This window comes from Juglans microcarpa x Juglans regia, chromosome 7S, assembly GCF_004785595.1.
Source record: "Juglans microcarpa x Juglans regia isolate MS1-56 chromosome 7S, Jm3101_v1.0, whole genome shotgun sequence".
NCBI lineage: Eukaryota > Viridiplantae > Streptophyta > Magnoliopsida > Fagales > Juglandaceae > Juglans > Juglans microcarpa x Juglans regia.
The window spans coordinates 15,235,091-15,257,979 of record NC_054607.1 but is presented as its reverse complement, the minus strand read 5'-3'; the positions used below and the strand labels follow the sequence as shown (position 1 = coordinate 15,257,979).

The 22,889-nt window shown below is 37.2% G+C and overlaps 1 long non-coding RNA gene across 1 annotated transcript; it reads right to left on the bottom strand.

Moving 5' to 3' along the window:
- Positions 1-1,139: 1,139 nt before the first annotated feature.
- Positions 1,140-21,192, bottom strand: LOC121240299. Its single transcript, XR_005935511.1, has 3 exons — positions 21,181-21,192; positions 11,652-11,657; positions 1,140-1,334 (listed from the first exon to the last, which is right to left on the bottom strand). It is a non-coding gene; the product is annotated as an uncharacterized LOC121240299 (long non-coding RNA).
- Positions 21,193-22,889: the final 1,697 nt, after the last annotated feature.

Here is a 22,889-nt window from a genome sequence, read left to right as displayed (position 1 = left end):
TATCCGGTTGAGTGAGGCTTGGTTTTGGCTTGAGAGGAGGGGAGTTTTGGGTGGCTGACATGTGAGGCACAAGGCAGGGCATGGGGTAGCTTGCTTGTGGAAGGAGTCAAGTTGTGTGGTGAAAAGGGGCAAACCAGATATTGGAAAATGCTACTTAGCCCACACACACACACACCACCAAATGTTACGTTACTGCTGAATATTTTTATTTTATTTTTATTTAACTTAGGGATTATTAGGAAAGTTGCATATTTTTAAAAATTTTTCTTAATAGTTAAGGATGTTAAAAACATATCTACAAAAACAGATGAAAGAAAAAGAAAAACTACACATTTGTACCAACGGTATGCCCAGCAGTAAGTGCTAGGTGGCCCGCTAGCACCACCCCCATTTTTGCACCCGATAGCCTACTTTCTGGGGTTTGGTTTGCGTTTTGAACCTCAACCATGGGGGTTATTTTGATGGAGTGTGGGGGTGGATTAGAGGGCTGAAAAAGCTGACCTTAGGTAGGGAATGGGGTTGGATTGGTGGTACAATGAGGTGTGTTGGTTGCTTGCAAAGATTGTTCAAGTTTGTGGGACAAAACCGAGTGGTGTGGGGCTTTGGGTGTCTCAATTTTGGTTTGAATCTTAAAATCAATGGGGGCTGATCATGGGTGTACAAGGGTGTTAGAGAGGCGCGTGGTGTGTGTAAGAGAGGTACATGGAGGGTGTGGGAGGTTGCTTGCAAAAATTGTTCCAAGTCAAGTGGGAATGGGGAAGTGTAAACCGATGGAAATGGAGCGGAGCACTCTCATTGGATTAGCTAAAGTTAAAATACATTTTTTATGAATATAAGATGAATTTAGCTTTTAGCTATTCCATTCACATAAGTCTCCACATTGGAATAGCCATTTTTTCATCATATGACAATAAAATAATAAAAGATGAATTTGGCTTTGGTTATTCACATTAAATCTCTGCATTGGATTACCTATTTATTCATGAGTAATTAATAATTTCAAAAATTTTTTATTTTTTTAATTATGAAATTATTTATTTTATCATATTTTACTATTTATAATATTATATATTAATTAGTAATCATATTCTAATTAAATTATGGGTTAAAAATAGAAACTAGTGAGACATTAATGGAGACCTCAAGAGAGAGAAATAAATAATATAAAATAGATTTGATGAATAAACAGTATCTTTCAAATTTAGAAATTACTTTAGAAGTTACTGTAGCTATATTTCAAATATTTGGAATATAGTTATTCCAATGTGATACATTTTATGATTCAATAGCTAAATTCTTATTGGATTTAGTTTTTAGCTAATCCAATGAGAGTGCTATGTGTGACTCGGTTTTGGGGGTTTCAAATCACCATAGATGGTTGGTCAAAAAGGTACAAGGTGTGAGCGGAAGGGCATGGTGGGTGTAATAGAGGTATGGGCATGTAAGAGAGGCATGTGACAACTGGTTGGTGATGTGGCACACTAAATGCCACGTGATGCTCTTTGGTTGACCCATTTGTTGGCACCCGAAAATCACGCAATTTTTTGTTGCACTATAAAATCCTAAAAAAATCATACAAATCTAATGGTGCAATCCGTTTCATCTAATTATGATCTTACATGCCTTAAAAAATCCAAAAGGCATTTCGTTACTTTAGGGGATCATAATTCAACAATGCTAACAAATCAAAACCTAACTAGTCTTGGATCCATAAAATCTCTCATACGTTTTCATGGCATATCTAATGTCTAAATAAAAGAAATTATTTCCATCAAATTTCTTTTGGGGCGTTACAAGAGCAACCAAACATGTAATTCAAGATCGAGTTGGGTTAATATATTATGGAAGAATATCTGCTGGCAAATTGTACGTTATATTGGATAACAGAACTCGAGAAGAAGTGCTTGAAGTTGACAGCTACCAACTCAAGATGCATTTAGGGAACTTGTTACTTTTTCATGACATGCTTTATGCATCTGGTATTCATTGTGATCTATTTTTAGTTATTTCTATGTTGAAACTTGGTTTTACGTTTTATTTTGAAGGCTATCAGCTAGACTTTTATTTGGATAGGACTTTGTATTGGTATGGTTTTCTTTCGATTGGTTTCTTTATGTTGAGTTTAGAACATTTCTCATTTTCTTTTATGTCTTCAAATGATGATGATGATGTTGTTTCTAATTCATTGAAATGACATGCTAAACTAGGCCACTTAGAAAAGATAAAATGGCTAAACTAGCTAGAGAATGCCTATTGGGGTCTCTCACTAAACTAAATCTACTATGTGTGAGCTTTATTTAGCTGGGAAAACTTGTATGAAGCCTTTTGGAAAGGAACATAGGGCATCTTATCCTTTATAGCTAGCTCATTCTAATATTTGCGAACCTATGAATGTAAAGGCACACAATGGCACCTCTTATTGTCTCGCATTTATAGAAGACTACACACATTTCAATTATATCTAAATGATCTCTCGTCACTTTGAAGCATTGGACTGCTTCAACTGCTTTGTGGTTGAGAATTAGAGATAAATGAATTTAAAAATTTTACAAGTTGACTGGGGTTGTGAATACTTGTTTAAAGAGTTTCAAGAACTATGTGAGAAAAAAGAGATACGCAAGCAGTTAATGATTTCTGGCACACCACAAAAAATTAGTGTTGCGGAAAATGAGGAATCGTACCTATTAATGCCTTTGATATGAACCCGCGGGAATGAAATCTCTTGAACCCACAATCAATTTGAAAACTCCCCAAGAAAGCCAAATTTAAGTCAATGGATGAAAAAACCTAGACCCGATGAGAACTCATTTCAAGAACCTAGATTATATCAAAATCTAGACCCATTGAAGAACCCGTCTCAAGAACCTAGATTACAAAGGAGGAACGCCACAAAGGTTGTGATTTACCTTTGATAAGTTCAAGAGTTCAATCAAGAACAAGAGGAGAAACCTCAACTCACAAATAACATTCAATATTGTCTAACCTTCAAATGAGGCTACAATGAGTATTTAAACTAAACCTAATTAAAACCCTAGCCAAAATAAAGCCCCTTTTTATCCAAAATGCCCTGATGAACAGTGTCTCGCTACAGTACCCGCGGCTATAGTAACGCTACAGTACTTCTTGAAATCCTAATTCCTAAAAAGTAACTTTCCAAATAAGCCCTTGGCCAAAATACAAGGCCTTCTCGAAAACCCTAGTTCATTAAAAATAAGACGTATGGGCTAGGCATCTTCAAGCCTACTTATTCTAAACTAATAAAATAAATCATTTAACCAAATTGGAAGTCTCCAATAACAATAGGCCCTATCTCTAAGTCATGTCTTCCACAGCTTGAATCAAGTGGATCAAAGCTGGTTCTCCTTCTTTTAAGCGCATCTTGAGTGTTGGGCTTTTGCTAGTTTCATCCCAAGTGGATTACATCAATTCGTGAATTGCTTCCTTGATCTTCTTGGCCCTTGATCTTGTAATTGGCCTATCTGGAATTTGTAAATGATCTTTAAGACTAGGCCTACCTTAGTTCCCATCATTCCCCCTCTCCTCAAAAGGATTCGACCTCGAATCTCCACCTGGATCAAAAGGAAAAATGTTAGTAATATTGAAAATAGCAAAAACATGATACTTACTTGAAAGATCTACTTCATATGTATTTTCATTAATTTTCTCAAAAAATTGAAAATGTTCATCCAAGCTACTCCTATCATCAACAAACAAAGCCATCAAAGGTAAAGGAGTAAGTGGATTAAAACTATAAACAACCTCAAATGGAGAATAAGAAATAGTAGTATGCAAGGTTTTATATGCACACTCTAATAAGGGCAAATGATACTCTCGCAAATGTCCATGTAGTAATTTAATGAATGACAAATGATACTCCCACAAACGTTCATGAAACACACCTAAAGTTTTTCTTACACCACTCCAATTATATGCAAACTCAATGAATGGCAAGTAATACTTCCACAAATGTTCATGCAACACGTTAATGAATGACAAATGATACTTCCACAAACGTTCATGCAATACGTCAGTGAATGGCAAATGATACTTCCACAAACGTTCATGCAACATATTAAAAGTCTTCCTTACACCAAAGTTACCCAACAAACCACCATGTCTATCACACACAAGCAACTTAAGCATAAAACTAGTTGGCACACAAAATCTATTCTCTCTAAACAAATACCAATCTAATTTATAGAACTTACCAAACGATGCTTTTTCACATGTTCCATACACACTAGCAAAGTCATCATCATTAGCATGCAATTCCTTATTATATTCAAGTCTCAGCAATTTTGCATCTAAAATGAAGATAAAGACATACCTTCTTGCTAAAGCATCAACCACAAAATTTTTCATACCTTGTGTGTATTTGAATACATGAGGAAAAGTCTTAGCACAGTCCTCTCACTTAGCATGCATTATAGTCAACGACTTACCTTGTCCCTTCAAGTGTGAAAAAGACTCATGTTCTTCAAAGAAAGGTCGGTTAGGAATTGTTGCACCTGGCACAAAATTAATGTAGTACTCTATCTCCCTAATAGGTGGCAATCCACTAAACACACCTCTAGGAAACATGACCTCATATCCCTGCAACAAAAAGACAATAACACTAGGCAAAGATACATCAAGTTCGTTAATATTAAGACTCGCCTTAGCATAAAAACTCACTTTTCTTTTTGTTTTTCTCTCACTTTCTTCACTCTCTCTTTTCTTTCCACAATCTTTTTCTTTTTCACTCTCTTTTTCCCTTTCACTCTCTTTTTGCTTTTCACTCTCTTTTTTTTGTCACTCTCTTTTCCTTCATCTTGTTTTGAATTCTCGACCTGACAACTATTTTTCAACTCATTCTCTCTTTCTCTTGAGGTTTCAGCCTCACCCTCATCTTTTCTCTCTCTCATTTTACTCTCCCTCTCATTTTCGGCCTCACTATTTCTTTTATTCTCAATCTCACTTTCACTCTTGTTTTTTAGCTCAATCTCCTTTTCACTTTTTCTTTTTTGATCACACTCATTTTCACTCTTTCTTTTTTGAGCAACCTCACTTTTCAGTTTCAAATGGTCCCCATGGACTTGTGTTGGAGTTAAAGGAGCAAATTTGATTGTTTTTCCATCCTTTTCAAAACTGTACATGTTCCTTAATCCATCATGGATCACCATCCTATCAAACTCCCATGGCTTCCCCAACAAAATATGACCAGTATGCATAGACACTACATTACAAAGGACCATATCCTGGTATTTTCCAAATGAAAAAGTAACTAGCACTTGCTTATTGACCCTAACCTCCCCACAATCACTCAACCACTGCAACATGTATGGTCTAGGGTGTTTTAAGGTAGGTAAATTCAATTTCTCAACTAAAGTAGTGCTAGCCAAATTAATACAACTTCGCAAATCAATGATCATACTACATACCTTGTTGTTGATGTGAAATCTAGTATGAAAAATGTTCTCGCTCTGCTTCTCTGTATCATCCATCTTAATTTGTATATTGAGAGCATGCCTGGTAACAAGAGACTCACCATACTCTTCATTCTTACAGTTATGTTCAATACAAGGTTCACTCCTCCTCCTATCTCTCCTACCTTGTAAATTTCTAATCACCACTTCTTGATGATCCATCTTATCCTCACTTCACCTAACACCAAGTTCAACCGCTCAAACTGTTATTGCATGGATTGCAACACAAAGGATGAGTTATCTACCATCCCCTTTGGTGAAGAGCCACTCCGATGAGATATTGTAAAGTGTTGTACAAATGAATGTTAGTGAAAAAACCTCACACACTCCCTTACATGTTTACACTCGAATAATGGCATTCCACTCGTGTTTCACTCCTAATTGGCTTTTTCCCGATATTAGTCTCACACTCTCTTGCCTTTTACCTCAATAGTTTTCCCGCTCAAGTTCTTTAAGAACTCGTTGAACTAAAATCAAGACAATACAATCTTGTATTATTCCAACCAATAATATAGATCCAAAAAACAAGAAACAAGGAAGGAATAAAACGACACGGGATTCAAGGAATTTATATGAGGGAAAGAGTAATTATAGAACAAGATACCAACTACAAATATGTATTCAGCCCCTTTGACGATAAAACTCAATCAACAAATGTTTTTCCTTGTCTTTGTTGTAACTATGTAACAACCTTTAAATATGCTATATCTCCTTATCTTCTTCTCCTCCTTCTTCTTCTTCTTCTTCTTCTTTTCGAATTTTCTTTTCTTTTCTTTTCCTTTCCTTTCCTTTCTTTTCTTTTCTTTTCTTTTCCTTTCCTTTTTTTTCTTTTCTTTTCCTTTCCTTTCTTTTCTTTTCTTTTCTTTTTTCTAATTCAATCACAAACAGAAATACTCAATTGTAAAAAATCAAGCAATTGAATTGAAGCACACAAGAATTGACAACGAAATAGAAGAGAATCAATGGAACGACATTCCAAGCAATTGACAAACTCAGATATGGATTAAACCCTAGAATTTTGAAACCCTAGGTGATGCAAATTTCAGCTAAACCCAAAACCCTCAGAATTTTGGCAGCCTACTTTTTGTTTCTGCAATTTTTTTTTTTTTTTGGCAACTCTAGAACAATGTAGCACTAGAATTAAATTTAAGGATGCAAGAAATTAAAATATAAAATCAGACCTGATTAGAAACCTGGCTCTGAATACCAAATGATATGAACCCGCGGGAATGAAATCCCTTGAACCCACAATCAATTTGAAAACTCCCCAAGAAAGCCAAATTCAAGTCAATGGATGAAAAAACCTAGACCCAATGAGAACTCATTTCAAGAACCTAGATTATATCAAAATCTAGACCCATTGAAGAACCCGTCTCAAGAACCTAGATTACAAAGGAGGAACGCCACAAAGGTTGTGATTTACCTTTGATAAGTTCAAGAGTTCAATCAAGAACAAGAGGAGAAACCTCAACTCACAAATAACATTCAATATTGTCTAACCTTCAAATGAGGCTACAAGGAGTATTTAAACTAAACCTAATTAAAACCCTAGCCAAAATAAAGCCCCTTTTTACCCAAAATGCCCTGATGAACAGTGTCTCGCTACAATACCTGCGGCTACAGTACGGCTACAGTAACGTTACAGTATCTCTTGAAACCCTAATTCCTAAAAAGTAACTTTTCAAATAAGCCCTTGGCCAAAATACAAGGTCTTCTCGAAAACTCTAGTTTATTAAAAATAAGACGTATTGGCCAGGCATCTTCAAGCCCACTTATTCTAAACTAATAAAATAAATCATTTAACCAAATTGGAAGTCTCCAATAACAATAGGCCCTATCTCTAAGTCATGTCTTCCACAGCTTGAATCAAGTGGATCAAACCTAGTTCTCCTTCTTTCAAGCCCATCTTGAGTGTTGGGCTCTTGCTAGCTTCATCCCAAGTGGATTGTACCAATTCATGCATTGCTTCCTTGATCTTCTTGGCCCTTGATTTTGTAATTGGCCCATCTGGAATTTGCAAATGATCTTTAAGACTAGGCCCACCTTGGTTCCCATCAGCCTTGAATTTGCATAACAAACCGAAAGGGAGAAAAGAATTATCCCCGGCCCACGATGATGATTCGGACGTCAATATGGTGCTCTTCGTGTTCATCCATAAAATAAATAATAAATAATAAAATAAAAATAAATAAAGAGAGACACGAGGATTTACGTGATTCGACATAATTCTTACATCCACAGGTTGTTTGGGGGTAAAATCCACTATAATGGTGATTTTACTATCTCTCATGGCATCACATTTCTCACAATACATTGGGGGAATTTAAGAAGATCCTTTGGAATCATTGTGTGTGTGGTGGAGTATGGACCTAGGGAGCTTCTATGGAGAGCTTGTCAGATTTGTGAGGATCTCTTCCTTATATAGAAGTGTCTATTTTTTTGTAGTGATTGAGTCCAACTTGCCTTGTGAAGTCTTTTCCTTTTAGAAGTATGAATCTCTTTCATTTTAAGAGTCAGAGTGTCTTTCCCTATCTCGCAGGTTTGGGAGGTGAGACAAAACACAAAATTTTCATCTCATCATTACACATTTTTTAAATCCTCATATAAAATATAATAAGTAATTCCACTTTTTCAAATCTCAAAACAATAATACTATTAAAACCTAATATTTTAAACTTTCAAACAAAACACAAAATTCTCATCTCACCCCCCAAACCTGCTTAATTTTTTACTTCATCTCGAGACTAAATTACAAGCTGCTAATTTGACCCCTATAGATGCCCACGATTATTAAGGTCAATTTGCTCAACAAGAAGCCCTTGAGAATCTTCAAGTCAATAATCTGGAAAATAAATTTTGAAAATTGGTCCCTGGTTTTTTGTTTGTTTTGTGCTAAGTGGTAAAGAGCTCAGCTTGGAGAGATAGGCGTGGAGAGATAGGCGAGAGATGTACTTGACCACATTAGGTGCGAGCACAATGCTTTGCTTTGGTGGGGGATGTACTCGACCGCATTAGGTATGAGCGTGGAGCTAGGCTTGGGCAGGAGATGTACTCGACTGCGTTAGATGCGAGCGTGGAGCTTGGCTTTGGCAGGAGATGTACTCTACCACTGTAGTGGCGAGCTGAGAGCTCAGCTTGGGCGGGAGATGTGCTCAACCACATTAGATGCGAGCTTGGAGCTCATCTTGGGCAGGAGATGTAGTCAACCACGATAGTGGTGAGCGTGGAGGTCAGCTTGGGTTAGAGATGTACTTGACTGCTCTAGTGGCGAGTGCAAAGCTTGGCTTGGGCGGGAGATGTACTCAACCACGGTAAGTGTAAGCGCAGAGCTTGGCTTTGAGTTTGTTTGTTTATTTGTGTAGATGTTTGCATGAGAGATTGTTTATTGTCAGCGAAGAGTGTATATTTCCATGATTGGTTTTTTGTGTGTATTTAAGTGATTGTTTTTGCTATTGTTGGTAGTAGTGGATTTTCTGCCTCTTGGTGTAAATTGTCGTTTGAGGGTCCCATTTCGGGGTTGATGTTAAAGTTTGTTTATAGTAACTCGCACTTAAGTGGTTAGGAAGCCCATTGACTCCCTGGGTCCACCTTAGACGGTTGTTGAGCCCGTCGACTCGTTCTCGAAGGAAACCAGCGCAAGGCAGTTGTGGAGCTGAAAGGCTCCCAATAGGTACCCCACTGGCAGCGGTTGTGGCACGAGTGTAAACACTCAGCTTTTGTTGGAAAAGATGATGTGCTTGTATTGTTGTCCACGTGAGAGAGGTCGAGCAGTCTAGAGAGCTACCCCTTGTTGGGTGTCTCGGAGGTTGGGCGGTCCTTGATCTTTCCCGCCTATTGGGTCATCATGAGGGTGGTCTGGTAGTCTGATGACTTGTCCTGCCTGTTGATTCTCAGTGAGGTGTGAGTGGGACAGGCGGGGTCCCTGACCTTTCCCGCTTGTTTTGACGGCAAGGGTCGCAGGGTCTTGTGACTTGCGTGCCCTTTTCACCACGGATATTTGGACTTGTCTTTGGTGTTTAGGGGGTTGCAGGGTCTTGTGACCTGCACGCCTTGTTCACCATGAGTCTTTGGACTCGTTTTTTGTGTTTAGGGGGTCGCGGGGCCTTTTGACCTGCACCCTCGTTTGGTTACCTCGAGTTTTTAGACTCTTCATTGGTGTTTGGGGGGTAGCGGGGTCTTTTGATCTTCATGCCCTGTTCACAACGAGTCTTTGGACTCGTCTTTGGTGTTTCAAGAGTCGCGAGGTCTTTTGACATGCATGTCCGTTTGGTCATTGTATGTTTTTGGACTCATCATTGATATTTGGAGGGATGCTCGACCCCACTATTGTGGCAGCAACATCCTCTGTGACAAGCAAAGTTTTTGTGAACAGAAAATTACCGTCCGTTGTGTAGGCTGCTCATAGGTAGAGCAAAGGTGAGCTGTTGCCAACCATGAGGGTGGCGAGATACTGTTGGGTTGTTGAGAGGCTCGGAGTTGAAGAGCTTGCTTCCCGTCGCTAGGGGCAAGCAATTGTGGATGCATACATGGTGGAGTAGTAACCTGTCATGAGAAAAGTGAGTCACAGTGGACAGGCAAAGGAGCTTGTCTGCTGTATAGTTGGCAAGTTCGCGGCTCGCCAACACAAGTCTGCTACAACTAGTAGTCACTGCCCACCATGGGCAGTGCCCAGGAGGGACCATTGCCCGTTACGAGGTTGAAGAGGGTGGCAAGGAGCTTCCTCCGTTGACGAGGAGTTTCCATGGCCGAGCTATGGAGCTCACCATTGCAGCAACGCATCGAGGCTGAGGAAAACCTCGCTGGCGACAAATATAGCTAGAGGTCCGTGGACCCCACCAGCCCACAATGAGTGGGCAAGGTGGGACTTGATTGTGTGCACGCCCCATGCACACAAACCGTGAGGTAGATGTCACCTTCGTAGTTGGGACCACTTCAGCGGTGACATAGGCTGTTGTAGGTCCCGGTGGTGATCGTCGAGACCTCCAACTTGGCTCAAGACTAGCCATCGTGAGCCTTATGGATGCACGTTATGTGCATGGCCTCCACGACTAGGACACTACCCCGCATGGCCGTAGCATTTGGGGACAGTCGTCACAGAGGCAAAAAGTTTCGACAGTCCACGTGGTGGTTGCCTGGACCTTTGCCAGTCCCACAGTGAGTTGGCCATAAAACGCCAATCGAGTGCATGTCGTGCGGTTTTTGTGACAGATGCCACATCCACGGGGGCTAGTTGAGGACCACCCTAACGGGGGCAGAGGTCGCTGATGGTCCACTTGTGGCCGTCAACGTCACTGTCAAGCCCACTACGGGCTATATACAGTGCATGGCACTGACCCCACCTCCATAAGGAGGGGTGGTCTGGGACCACCTTGGTGGGGGTAGAGGGCGCCGGCGGTCCACGTGGTGGCTGTCGACGCCTCTACTGATCCCATGGTTGGTTGGGCCCAGTGGCCCCCTAGGTGAACGGTGTGCACTTAGTCTGCACTGTGCATGGCATGTGCACGGTCAAGACGTCCCTCACCACACTGTGCACTTTAAGTGTACGGTGCATGTGGCGAGACTCTCTCTTTGTACGGTGTGTTGGGCGCATTTTTAAGTGCAAAGTGCATATCCTGCTTTGGGTCGTCGCCCTTTACTTTTCTAGTGGTGATATTTATAAAAATAAGAGGTGTAAGGTTGAGAGCACTTATCTAAGGGAAGTTTCATCTGCTCGTTTGGGGATGATTTTGTATGCTGGAAAATCTTCTTTCTCCCACTCTTGATGTAGAGAATAATCGTGTCCCACAAACGGCGCCAACTATTAATGCCGTAAATTTGAACAATAGACCGGAAAGGAGGAAAGAATTATTCCTAGCCCACGATGATGATTCGAGCGTCAATACGGCACTCTTCGTGTTCATCCATGAAATAAATAATAAATAAGTAAATAAAAATAAATAAATAAAGACACAGTGATTTACGTGGTTTGGGGGCAAAATACACTATAATGGGTAATTTTACAATCTCTCATAGCCACACATATCTTACAATACAATTGAGGAATTTAAGGAAGATCCGTTGGAATCATTGTGTGTGTGGTGGAGTCTAGATGTAGGGAACTTCTGTGGAGAGCCTATCAGATTTGTGAGAATCTCCTCCTTATGTATAAGGCTGAGCACCGATAATGTCGGAGTTGGAGTGCCCTACCTCTAACTCTGACTTTTGTCAGAGGTCGAATTCGACCTCCCACTCCGACTCCGATTTGCATAGCCTCCAATCCGACTCCGACTTCGACTTCGACTTGTCGAGCAGAGTCAGATTTGGACTTTTTTTCTTTGCCCATTTGAAATTTCAATTTGACAATCTAATCAGATTTGGGCTTCTAGATTTCAGTCTTTTTTAAAAAATATTTTTTCAATTTCAATTTTATTAAAACATAACTAAAATTGAAAAAATAAATCATTGTACAAATTAATGTTATTATATGTTATTATTTATACATTAGTATTACATGTTATTATACATTGATTATTATACATTTCTAGTACATGTTAATATACTTTAGTTATTATATATTAATATTACATGTTATTATAAATTTATATATTTGTGTTTATACATAATACATTAGTATTAAATGTTATTATATATTAGTTATTATATAATTAGTATTACATGTTATTATACATTAGTGTTTATACTTATTGGAGTCGAAGCAGAGTCAGATTTTCAGATTTTTGCTAAGCCCTACTTATATAGAGGTCTATCTCTTTCCTTTCAGGAGTTTGATTGTCTTTCTTTATCTCTTCTTATTCTTATCTCTTAGCTTGACCTTCGGCTTTATTTCAAGGCTAAATTATAGGCTGCTGATTTGACCTCTATAGTACCTTATTGGAAATGGTTTCAATCAATGATGCTACATATAATAGCCCGCCAGCAATTCAAGAGATAAATTTCTTTAGGGTTTAGAAACCTTGTGAAAACTTACCGACTTTTCACGAATCAACCAATCGCGTAGGTTTTAGTCTGTCAGCATAGTCAGTGTTAACACTTACTATGGTGCTAGATGCATGATCTTATTTGTTTGAGATAGTTAGAAGAGTCAGAATGGGATACGGTCTGTGCCATCAGACTCAAATGAATATTTAAGATTTTTTGGCCCAATAAACCAATTTTCAATTTTCGGACGAAACGCTGTTCGAAAACGCGTTTTGATTATTTTGAGATACTTAAGAGCCAAAATTTGATAAAATATTTGCACTATTAGGTTAGTATGATTATTTAAGATTTTATAGTACAAAATGTATTTTCACTTTTTTCGAAGTAAATAGGAACCTCGATAGTAGCACTAAGTGCAGTGTTTTCAAAATCGTAGTGTGAAATGTCCAAATTAGGCTAAAGATCTTTTGTTGGACACTTGGCAAGATCTTAGTTACACTTGGTGAATTGTATTGGACACTTGGCACCAAGAGGAACTATGAGATGGAAATGTGAAGAAAATCAATGTGTGAGATCATGCCACCTACGCAAAACACGATACCATTCAATCATCCATTTTGTGCCAAACTAAAGAGAATTTCAACCCTAGTGAAACCCTAAATACTTAGAATCTAATTGTATCCCCAAAAATTTTGGAGAAAACCGAAACCTTAAACGGTTACCCCAAACTCCAAACTTGATTTCAAAATCTTAATGGATCAAATTATTAAGATTGTATTTAATTACTTGATTAAATCATTTCCACATGCTATGAATCCTTCAAGTTCATGCTCTGATATCATTGCTCAACCCTTTAAACCTTAGAAGTTTGATTGAGACAAGAAAAAATAGATTTGGGCTTAATAGTAGTTCAAACCCTAACCAAATTCTCTTCAAACCCCCAAATGAAGCCCATTAGGCCCGCAGATTTTGGCCACCTTAAAAAAAATTCTTGAGAAAGTTTCCATCCACCCAAGGCTGACCAACCACTGCTCAAGATAGCCCTCAAATAGTCCTTGATGGGAAAGCAAAGGCCACCTCACCACAATAACCTACATGGCACCTCAAGGCAACCCAAACTATGGGCAGTTTGCCCCTTGTTTTGGCCAAGAAATCCATCATTCAAGTGTAACACAAGACCTCACTTCACCCTTCAAATTGTGTAGGAAGAGTGTAGACCATTCCCTTTCTCATTTCATCTCTTTTCACACAAGTTCTCTCGAGCAGTTTTTGAGCATTTTTGCTTGCAGCTTTTGAAATCCTTTTTTGTATTGTCTCTTGATGATTTCTTCATGAAAGTTGTTCCTCTTTGAGTCTAGTTTTCATGGGTACTTTTTTTGTTTTAATCAGTCTTCTGATCGGTAAAAGGTTATTTTAACCATGAAAATGTCATTCTGGACGATAAGCTGGATAATATGTTGTATTTTGGCAGTTTTGACCAAGCTAATGGAAAGATATTAGTCCAAAATTTTTATGGACTGTTATTAACATGTTTATATGAAATTTTTTTAAGGATTAGTTGCATATTAAAAGCTTTTGATTAAATAGTTTCTTAGATCTAGAAACTTAGAAACTGGAAGGAGAAAAATAATTTTTGCTTTAAGAAAGTTTGGATCTTTTGTGGTTTAATCTTACTCCAAGGACTTTGATATTTTTATTTCATGATCCTAAGCCTTTGATCTACGTGTCATGATGTTATTTTGAAGGTGTTAAGTGTTTTTTTGTAAAGATGTGATTTTATGCATAAGGATACTCGGTTAAATAAAAAATATGAGGTTTTTGGATAGATCCATGTTTTGGTTTAATTTTGGCCATGGATTTTTAAGTTTAATCTTGTATCTACTTTAGGACATATATTTTAAACCATATGATTTTGTTAGATTTTTTTTATCATGGTACGTCTCTTATCAAGAGGATTGATCAAAACCAAAGTTGAGAAAATCCCAGTTTGATGAAGTGGTGGAGTCGAGTGCTTCAAGTTGGATTTTTGTGACTTTTTGTGATTTTTTTTTTACAATTCCAAGCATGTTAGTTCTTATGAGTGTGTTATGGACATGTTAGAAGAAAGGTTTGAATTTTTGGAGTACTTGGAGATGTTTTAAAAAGAGTCAAAACTTTGAGATTTAAGAGTTTATGTTTTGGTTAAAAGTTTGGATCTTTTTGCTTAAAAACTTTTGTGTTTTTGTGAAGTAGATTTTGTAGGATGTTTTAAGCATGTTTTTAAGCTTAGGATATGAGGATCTTTGTTGCAATATTTTGGTTTAAACATAAGTTTTGAAGTTAGATGAAATTGTAACAAAATCAAGAGATATGACCTTTGGAGTGTTTTGGCCATGGTGTTTTTCTCATGGTTTTGTATTGTTTTAAATTTTTATATTTAGATATTTGTGTTTAGGACAAAGTTTACATGAGGGATGTAAATTTTAGATAATTTTAGAGTTAGGATGTAAAATCCTTTAGATAAGGGCAAAATAGTCATTGTCCACATGTAGAGAATTTTACTCAAAGTTAGTATTTTTCGTGTTTCTAAGTTATTACTGGCGAAGTTCTAACATTTAGAATCCTTACTTATAATTTCTCATGTTTCGTTCTTTTTCCCATAAACCTGACAATCACTATAAGTTAGCTTCTAACTTGGTGTCAGATTACTATGTATGCGTGATGAATAAGGGAACTACTGTTTATATACTTAAGTTATCATATATACTATGCTATGCCATGTCACTACATATACAACTGTTGCACATATTATATTCTGTCATGAAATATTTATTTGTCACATAATATACTTTGTCATGTAACGTTATCTGTCATATGTTATGTCATATCACGTAATGTTATCTGTTACATATTTTTCCATATCAAGTAATGTTGCACGTTTTGCCATGTCATGTAATGTTATGCCATGTCACGTAATGGTTTGTCTGTTACACATTATGCTATGTCAAGTAATGGTTTGTCTGTTACACATTATGCCATATCACGTAATGTTTGTCTATTACATTTTATGCCATGTCACGTAATATTTGTCAGTTACATTTTATGCTATGTTACGTAATTTTTGTTAGTTACATGTTATGTCATGTTATATTTTGTTTGTCTGTTTCATGTTATGTCATGTCATATGTCTCATGTACATGTCACTTTACGTTACGTCAGGACATTTGTCCTTTCGTTTCATGTCATGTTTTGTCTCAAGTTTAGAGTGTGTCTCACAAACATCATTTTCTCAGTCAGTCATGTCTGAGATACTCGTGATGTAATCATTATGATTGTCCGAGTATTTCCATTTATAATTCACACGAGATACTTTCGGCGTAAGCATTTTGATTGTTTGAGTACCTCAACTTAAATGCTCTTGACGTAATTATTCTGATTATCAAAATATTACTAAGTACTCCTTGTAACACCCCATACCCGGGTGAGTACTTAGTAAATAAACACATTACAAACTCCACAAAGTCATTACTGCAATAATAGTAATCCAATGGGTCCACAATCTCCCAGTAGTCATAACATACCAAACTGATAAAACCATAAGTCCAACTAAACCAAAAACATAATTAAATCTCAACATAATAAACTGATACATCTTAAGTCTCAATAGATCCAAATAACATAAAGAACTTCAAATACTCAAGTCAAACCCTTCTACTAACGATGGTACCCTTAGGTACTCGACCTTCTATCCATATCTAGTCAAGCTTCCAATTTCTATTCCTGACCCCCTGCTGGGTCATCAATATCATCTGAAAAAATAATGAAGATAAGGGGTGAGTTATCAATAACTCAGTAAGCAGAAAACATATACTAATATGTAAACATGAGCCATTTTTCGAAAGTTTGGTATGCAGAAGCAAAACATTTCATTTTTATATGCACATCTCAAAACGTATTATCAGAAAAATCAGAGCGACTTTTAAAATCTTTTCATATTCATAAACCATTTTCATATTTAAAAACGTTTTGGCATAACATAATTGAACGTCTTCATCTTATTATATTATATCGTATCGTATCATATCATATACCATGTTTAACCCCCGCGGTAGGGTTGTGCTATCCCGATAGCCAAATCAGGCAGTATCATATTGTGAAACTTTTCCCTTTTCAATCTCGGAGCCAGGAGTGTGCACACAAGAAAGAACACATAAAAGTCCATTTTGTTTCCAAAATAGGTGCACTCATATCATATCATATCATGTTGGTACCAACCATATCACATGAACCAGTATCATCATATCAGAACTATATTCAAAATCAGAATCAAAACAAATAAGTATGCCAAAGGTTTTTCATATCCATATCATATCAAACCACGTGCTGAACATATTCATATCATTTCCATTTGATCAAAAACAGATCCAAATCATTTTCATATCACATGTAGAAAAATTCACATATATCATATTCGCTCTTTTGTACATTTCAGAAACATGTCAAATATTGCTCATGTTTACATTATTCATGTCAAAAGCATTTCTTTTCTCTTTCATACATATCTCATGAGTGAATGCAAAACATATACTGAGGTTGTTTTTTACTTTTTCTTTTTAAAACAAAATGCACATTTTTACAAACCAACCTCAATTCATTTCTTCTTATGCAAATCTAGCATAGGAACCCCGCTTACCTGACTCTTGCAGTGTAATCTCTATGTTTTGAACTTGTAATAAAGTCGTGTCACAAGAACCTATAACAGAGAATATTTACTCACACGTTAATACCTACACTCGTAATTAACTTAGTTAAGAACATTCCATCTTCGTAAGAGTAAGATATACTAAGATTAAACTATTAAATAGTCCACAAAATAAACAACTCCTGCAAACAACAGTACCCAAAAAGTCCCAATGTGTAACAGTCACTTGACCCATTCACAGACTCCATTATCACACCAATCATAACCAATCCCCACCACTACATCAGCCACTCTCTACATCTTTCCTACAACATGAACGATAACAAGATACCCAACCAGCCACAACAATTCCCAACCACTCAACAGAGCCAACCAAGTTTCACATACTTCATCAATTCATCCATGAATGTCATAACAGTGCAAATATGACATCAATTTCCCAAGCTAGCGTTCGTGATTACCTTGTAGCACTTTGAAACGAGATCGTGCTACTCCACTTTCCACTGAACCCGATAGCAGTACACTCCGAGGTAATAAATTCTAGATTTTTAGAAGAAAATATGGGAATGAGTGAGGAACTCAAAAACACATGAGAATAGAGAATTTAAAACACAAGTTTAAAGAGAGTTTTACCTAAAATCAGGTTGAGTGAAAAAGGCCTACAATTTGTATCTAAACTGGTTTAATACTTGCCACGGCCCAAGGAAATTTCAGGAATTTGAAGAGATAAGTCAAAAAAATCTGATAAGGGCGAAATAACAAGAGCAAATAAAAATATTGAAATCCGAAGCCCATTTTAAGAAAATAAATATAGATGAAACTACTACTTGAAAATCAAAGTGAGGGAAATATGAAAATTTATGGGAGCCTACCAGTATGAGCAACGTCAACCCGCAAGGCTCTTGAGGATGAAGGTGCACGATGTAGTGATTTGTGAAAATAAAACCTTGTGAGTGAAAAACAGAGAGTGGTTATGTAAGGGTAAGATACATCGAATCCAACCAAGAAAAACACAATGTGAAAAGAAAAAAAATGGTTTACCTGTACGAAACTAAAAATTTTCCCAAAACACAATGCAGCACCACAATTACACTAACAATCACAGGAGAGCAGAAGAAAGGATGTGAGAGGAAGCGGCTATTGAGAGAGGTTTGGTTGAGAGGAAAAGAAAAAGAAAAGAACAGAAGAAAAATATGCAAGGAACCGTCAAATACATGTGGGGGGTGAGTTACGGGATGAGGGAAAATCGGAATAAAGAAACTGAAGAGAGGGAGAAAGAGGGAAAACATTGGGGTGTAGAGAGAAAGGAGGAAATAAGAAAAGAAGTCAAGGAAAAGAAAAATTTTACTTGAACAACGTCGTCCCATCCTAAGGTTAAACTCCAATTGGTATGGGCCACGAGCTTTACACTCCTTACGTAATTATTATGATTGTCAAAATATTACTAGGTACTCCTGATGTAATCATTCTGATTGTTAGGGTATCTCATTTAAAATACTCATGGCGAAATCATTTTGATTGTTTGAGTACCTCTGACGAAATATGTTGGGCGAAATCATTCTGATTGTTCACTATTCTTGATGAAATAATTGGCGAAACCATTTTTTATTGTCAGAATTCATTTTAGTTTCACGCTCAGTTCACGTTTAGTTTCAGTTCATGTTATTTCATGATCAGTTTCATGTCATGCTATTTCAATCAGCTCCAAGTTCATGTATTTCACGTTCGTGCTCATATTTTTTTAACGATCAGTTCAGTTCATGTCATGTCAAGTTAATGTTTCAATTCACATTCAGTTCATATTTCACTTCACGTTCTAGTTCACATCATCTCAAGTTCAGTTTCAACTTTAGTCCACGTTCAGTTTAAGTCATGCCATGTTATAAGTCAAGTTATGTCGTGCTTATTTATGATTATGATTATGCATTCATGCATTTACTGTCATGCATGTATTTGTATACTGTATGTTAAGTTTCATGTTAACTTACGGAGATTTATACTCAAATCTTGTAGTGATAGTCCTTACTATCATTCTCCCCTGAATGATAGGCGATATGTCAGGATCTAGAGCAAAGCCTGACCGACTAGAGGAGGTTAATTAGGCGACGCCGACGCAACGCAGAGCTTGTGGCTTCCATAGTTAAATTTATAGGCAATATTATGGCATCATTAGCAGAGTTACGCGAGTTGCTCGATGAACTAGACTAGTGATTATGTTTTTGGTGTTATAATGATGGAGCTCTGACTCCCATACTTTTGAGATTACAGTCTTTTTGAGACTCGTACTGTAATCATGGATGTGTTTAGCATCTCAATAGGTATGGATTATGTTTTAAGTATTTGGGATATCTTTAGTTTGGTGCATAGTATTGCTCAAGAAAAAAATTATCCATTACGAATATTGCATACTATTAGATGCAAGCTAGGCGTATTGCATCTTTAATTATCATGAACGGGGGCACGTGACCTTGTGCTGCTTGTTTCGACGCTTCAGATGTCCTTCCAATCCCAAGCGAAATCTAGGAGCATCACACTACAAGCTAATCTAAGCATTTGAAACTGATGTCTTCCTATATTTGGAATCGTGTGCCATCTAAAAGGATGTTCCCTCAACGCCATATGAATTTTAAAATGGCACAAAGCAAAATTTAGGACATTTGCAGTCTTAGGGTTCTACAAGTTATGTTCATACCATTCTCATAAATATGGAAAACTTGACTCTATAGAAAATAAGTATATCTTCATAAGATATTCAAAGAGCTCAAATGGCTATGTAATGTATGATGAACATCCTAATGGAGGAATAATAGTCGCATGATGTCACATTTATTAAGAATGATTTTTCCAATAGTGGTGAAGCAAATAAAGGTCTTGAACTTTTTGAGTTGCAAGAATTCAAGGGAATTGCACTATCTTTTGGCAAGGGTGGAGATTTACCACATCCTATAATCACAAAAGATAGTAGGAATAACTTGCCTACTAGTAGGAATGTACCTCTAAATAGTAACTCACAAGAGTCTTAGTTACATAGTAGCAAACGTGAAACCATTTCTCATCGTCGTTTTGAGATTGAGTGAGAATCTTTCACATATGATTTTTATCAGGAAGAACTATGTGGCACCCTTGTTCCTCGGCAGCATATTTGATGAGGATTCGAACTGCCATGGGTGCTAGTCAGTCGGCAACACTCCAAATCTTACTCGAGGCTAGGCGTGCATTCTCAAATGAACACAAAACAAGTAAAATAAATTGCAACGGAATAAGTTAGTTGGAGACAAATACTAAATATTTGTACCAGTAAAACAAGTTAACATTCAATAGTAATATCCATATATCATCATCGCTTCTTACCAAATGATATTGTACATTTTCATTAGTTCATCACTTATATCAAAATACAACGAACCATACATAATTCTTCACCGAAGTAAAATATACATCTTTACAATTACAAATACCTATTAACCAAAGATAGGCCTCTGTATCAGCACCTCAGGCGGGGTTGGTCCTTCTTCCTTGGGAAACTCTTCTTAAGATAAATTTGCATCAAGATCTATGACTCTGGTAAACAAAACCGCAGGTGGGACCACCACAGTGATACTTCTAAAATATCCCAATAGGTTAAAACCCATGACAATATTATTATTAAGAGACAATGAAAATGAATATGCATGCATTGGTTCATGTAAATAAAGTCGTGAACACATATTTATGCATAGCGAGGAATCACCCTCATAATAAATCTCAAGTATCTACGTATGGTGAGGAATCACCCTCTGAATAGGTGAGGAATGACCCTCTTAACAGTCCACATCAAATCCATAATATCTCATTGCATAAGTACCAACAGGAAATTGCTCCACCATTCGACTCAGGGAATCACTCTACCCAGCCAACATGCGAGATCTTTTACCAAATCAAGAACCATTCGACTCGGGGAATCATTCTACCCATTCAACACATAAAAGGACACCACGCATGATCAACCTAGTGACTCTCTCTACCTGTGTTATCAATTGAGGCTAATACAAAGACATTCCCCTCCCTCCCGAAGATCATAATGGAAAATCACTCTACCCATATAAAACTCATGGCAATGTGCTTTAGGAATGGCACGGGGACTCCTCGTCCTATCCATGTTATCGACACACAGTAAGACTCAACACTCAGAAATCACATTATCATCAAATTACGATATTCAAATGCATCATCTCAAAATCACAATATAAAAGTAACAGATAAACGTAATGAAGAAAATATACTTTAATGTAGAGAGGTGAGTTACTGAATATGCAAAATCCTGAACTTATAACATACTCCACTTTCCCAGTATGGTCATAGAAGCTAACCTATTTGAACAATACTTCTAATATTCCAGTAGTGTCGATGTCGATCCTTCATTCTAAGCCTTGAAGTCCCTTAATTTCTTGAAGATTCTTACCGTAATAGAGAATGAACACTTTTTTATCTAAAAAGTGAGATTTTGGCTTTTGTCCAAATTGTTTTATACTATAGGATTTGTCGCCCATCTCTAACTTCTTTCTAACTCCAGACATACTTGAATGAAAGACCTTCAATCTCAGCCATCTTTTTACCCTCTGGCCTTAAAGGATGGCAGAGGTTGACAGAGACAAGACATGCACGTCCTTTGCAGCTTACCTTGGGTCAAGTCCCACTATTTTTCCTCTAATAAGGGTTTCCCATGTGGCACTGGACCATACCTTTGAAACCAGACGATATGGCTTGCAGGCCCGTGATCTTTTTTCCACATGCTTACTCCAGATGTGACATTTCTTACGGGGTATGGGCCTCTGTGTACAAAACCTACCACCCTCTGAGCACATATGTGTTATGTTAGAGAGCTCCCATGTCTGCATCGAGCTTGTCCTTCCTCATATCTCATCCAAGTATGGTCAGCACATTATTTTTCCGCCCAGTGCAGGGTGAAAAATCCTTTATCGCCCATTGTTGAACCATGTCAGCTAGGCTTTCTATATAGTGCAGCTCGCCTTTCTCTTAGATTAGCGATACTTTGCACACCCGGCAAACTCCTCGGGAGGGGATCTTTTCCCAAGCTTTGGCATGGTCCTCACACATTAAGTATACCGGCTACAGATAAATTGTAACAGCTCGCTAGAAATTCAATCATGGAATTTCTATAGGTTTTAGGAACACCCGAAAACTCCATAAGTTTTCACAAATCGACAAATCACGTATGTTTTGGTCTCTCTAATGGTCAATGTTGCCACTCACTATGGGCCAAAAATAGGATTTTATTTATTTAAGATAGTTAGAAGTGTCAGAATGAATTATGATATACACGATTGGACTTAGTTGATTATTTAGGATTTTATGGCGTAATAAAGTCATTTTCAATTTTTGGATGAAAAGTTTGTTCAAAAATGCATTTTGATTATTTCGAGGCACTTCGGAGTTGAATTTTTATAAATGATTTGCACTATTATGTTAGTATGTATATTTATGATTTTACAGAGTAAAGCTTATTTTCACTTTTCCCAAAGTGAATTGTAACCTCAATTGTAGCATCTAGTCCAGTGTTTTCAGAATTACAGTAAGGAATGTCCAGGAGGAATAGTAGCACAATCAACATCGTTATAACCCTCTAGTCTCATATGGTTAATAGTATTGGACACTTGGTTCCAAGAGGAACCATGATATGGAAATATCAAGGAAATCAAGGTGTGAGATCATACCACCTAAGCTAAACCCTATTCCATCCAACCATCCAAATTATGCCAAACCAAAGAGGATTTCAACCCTAATAAAACCCTAAAAACTTAGAATCCATTTGAAACTCCAAAATT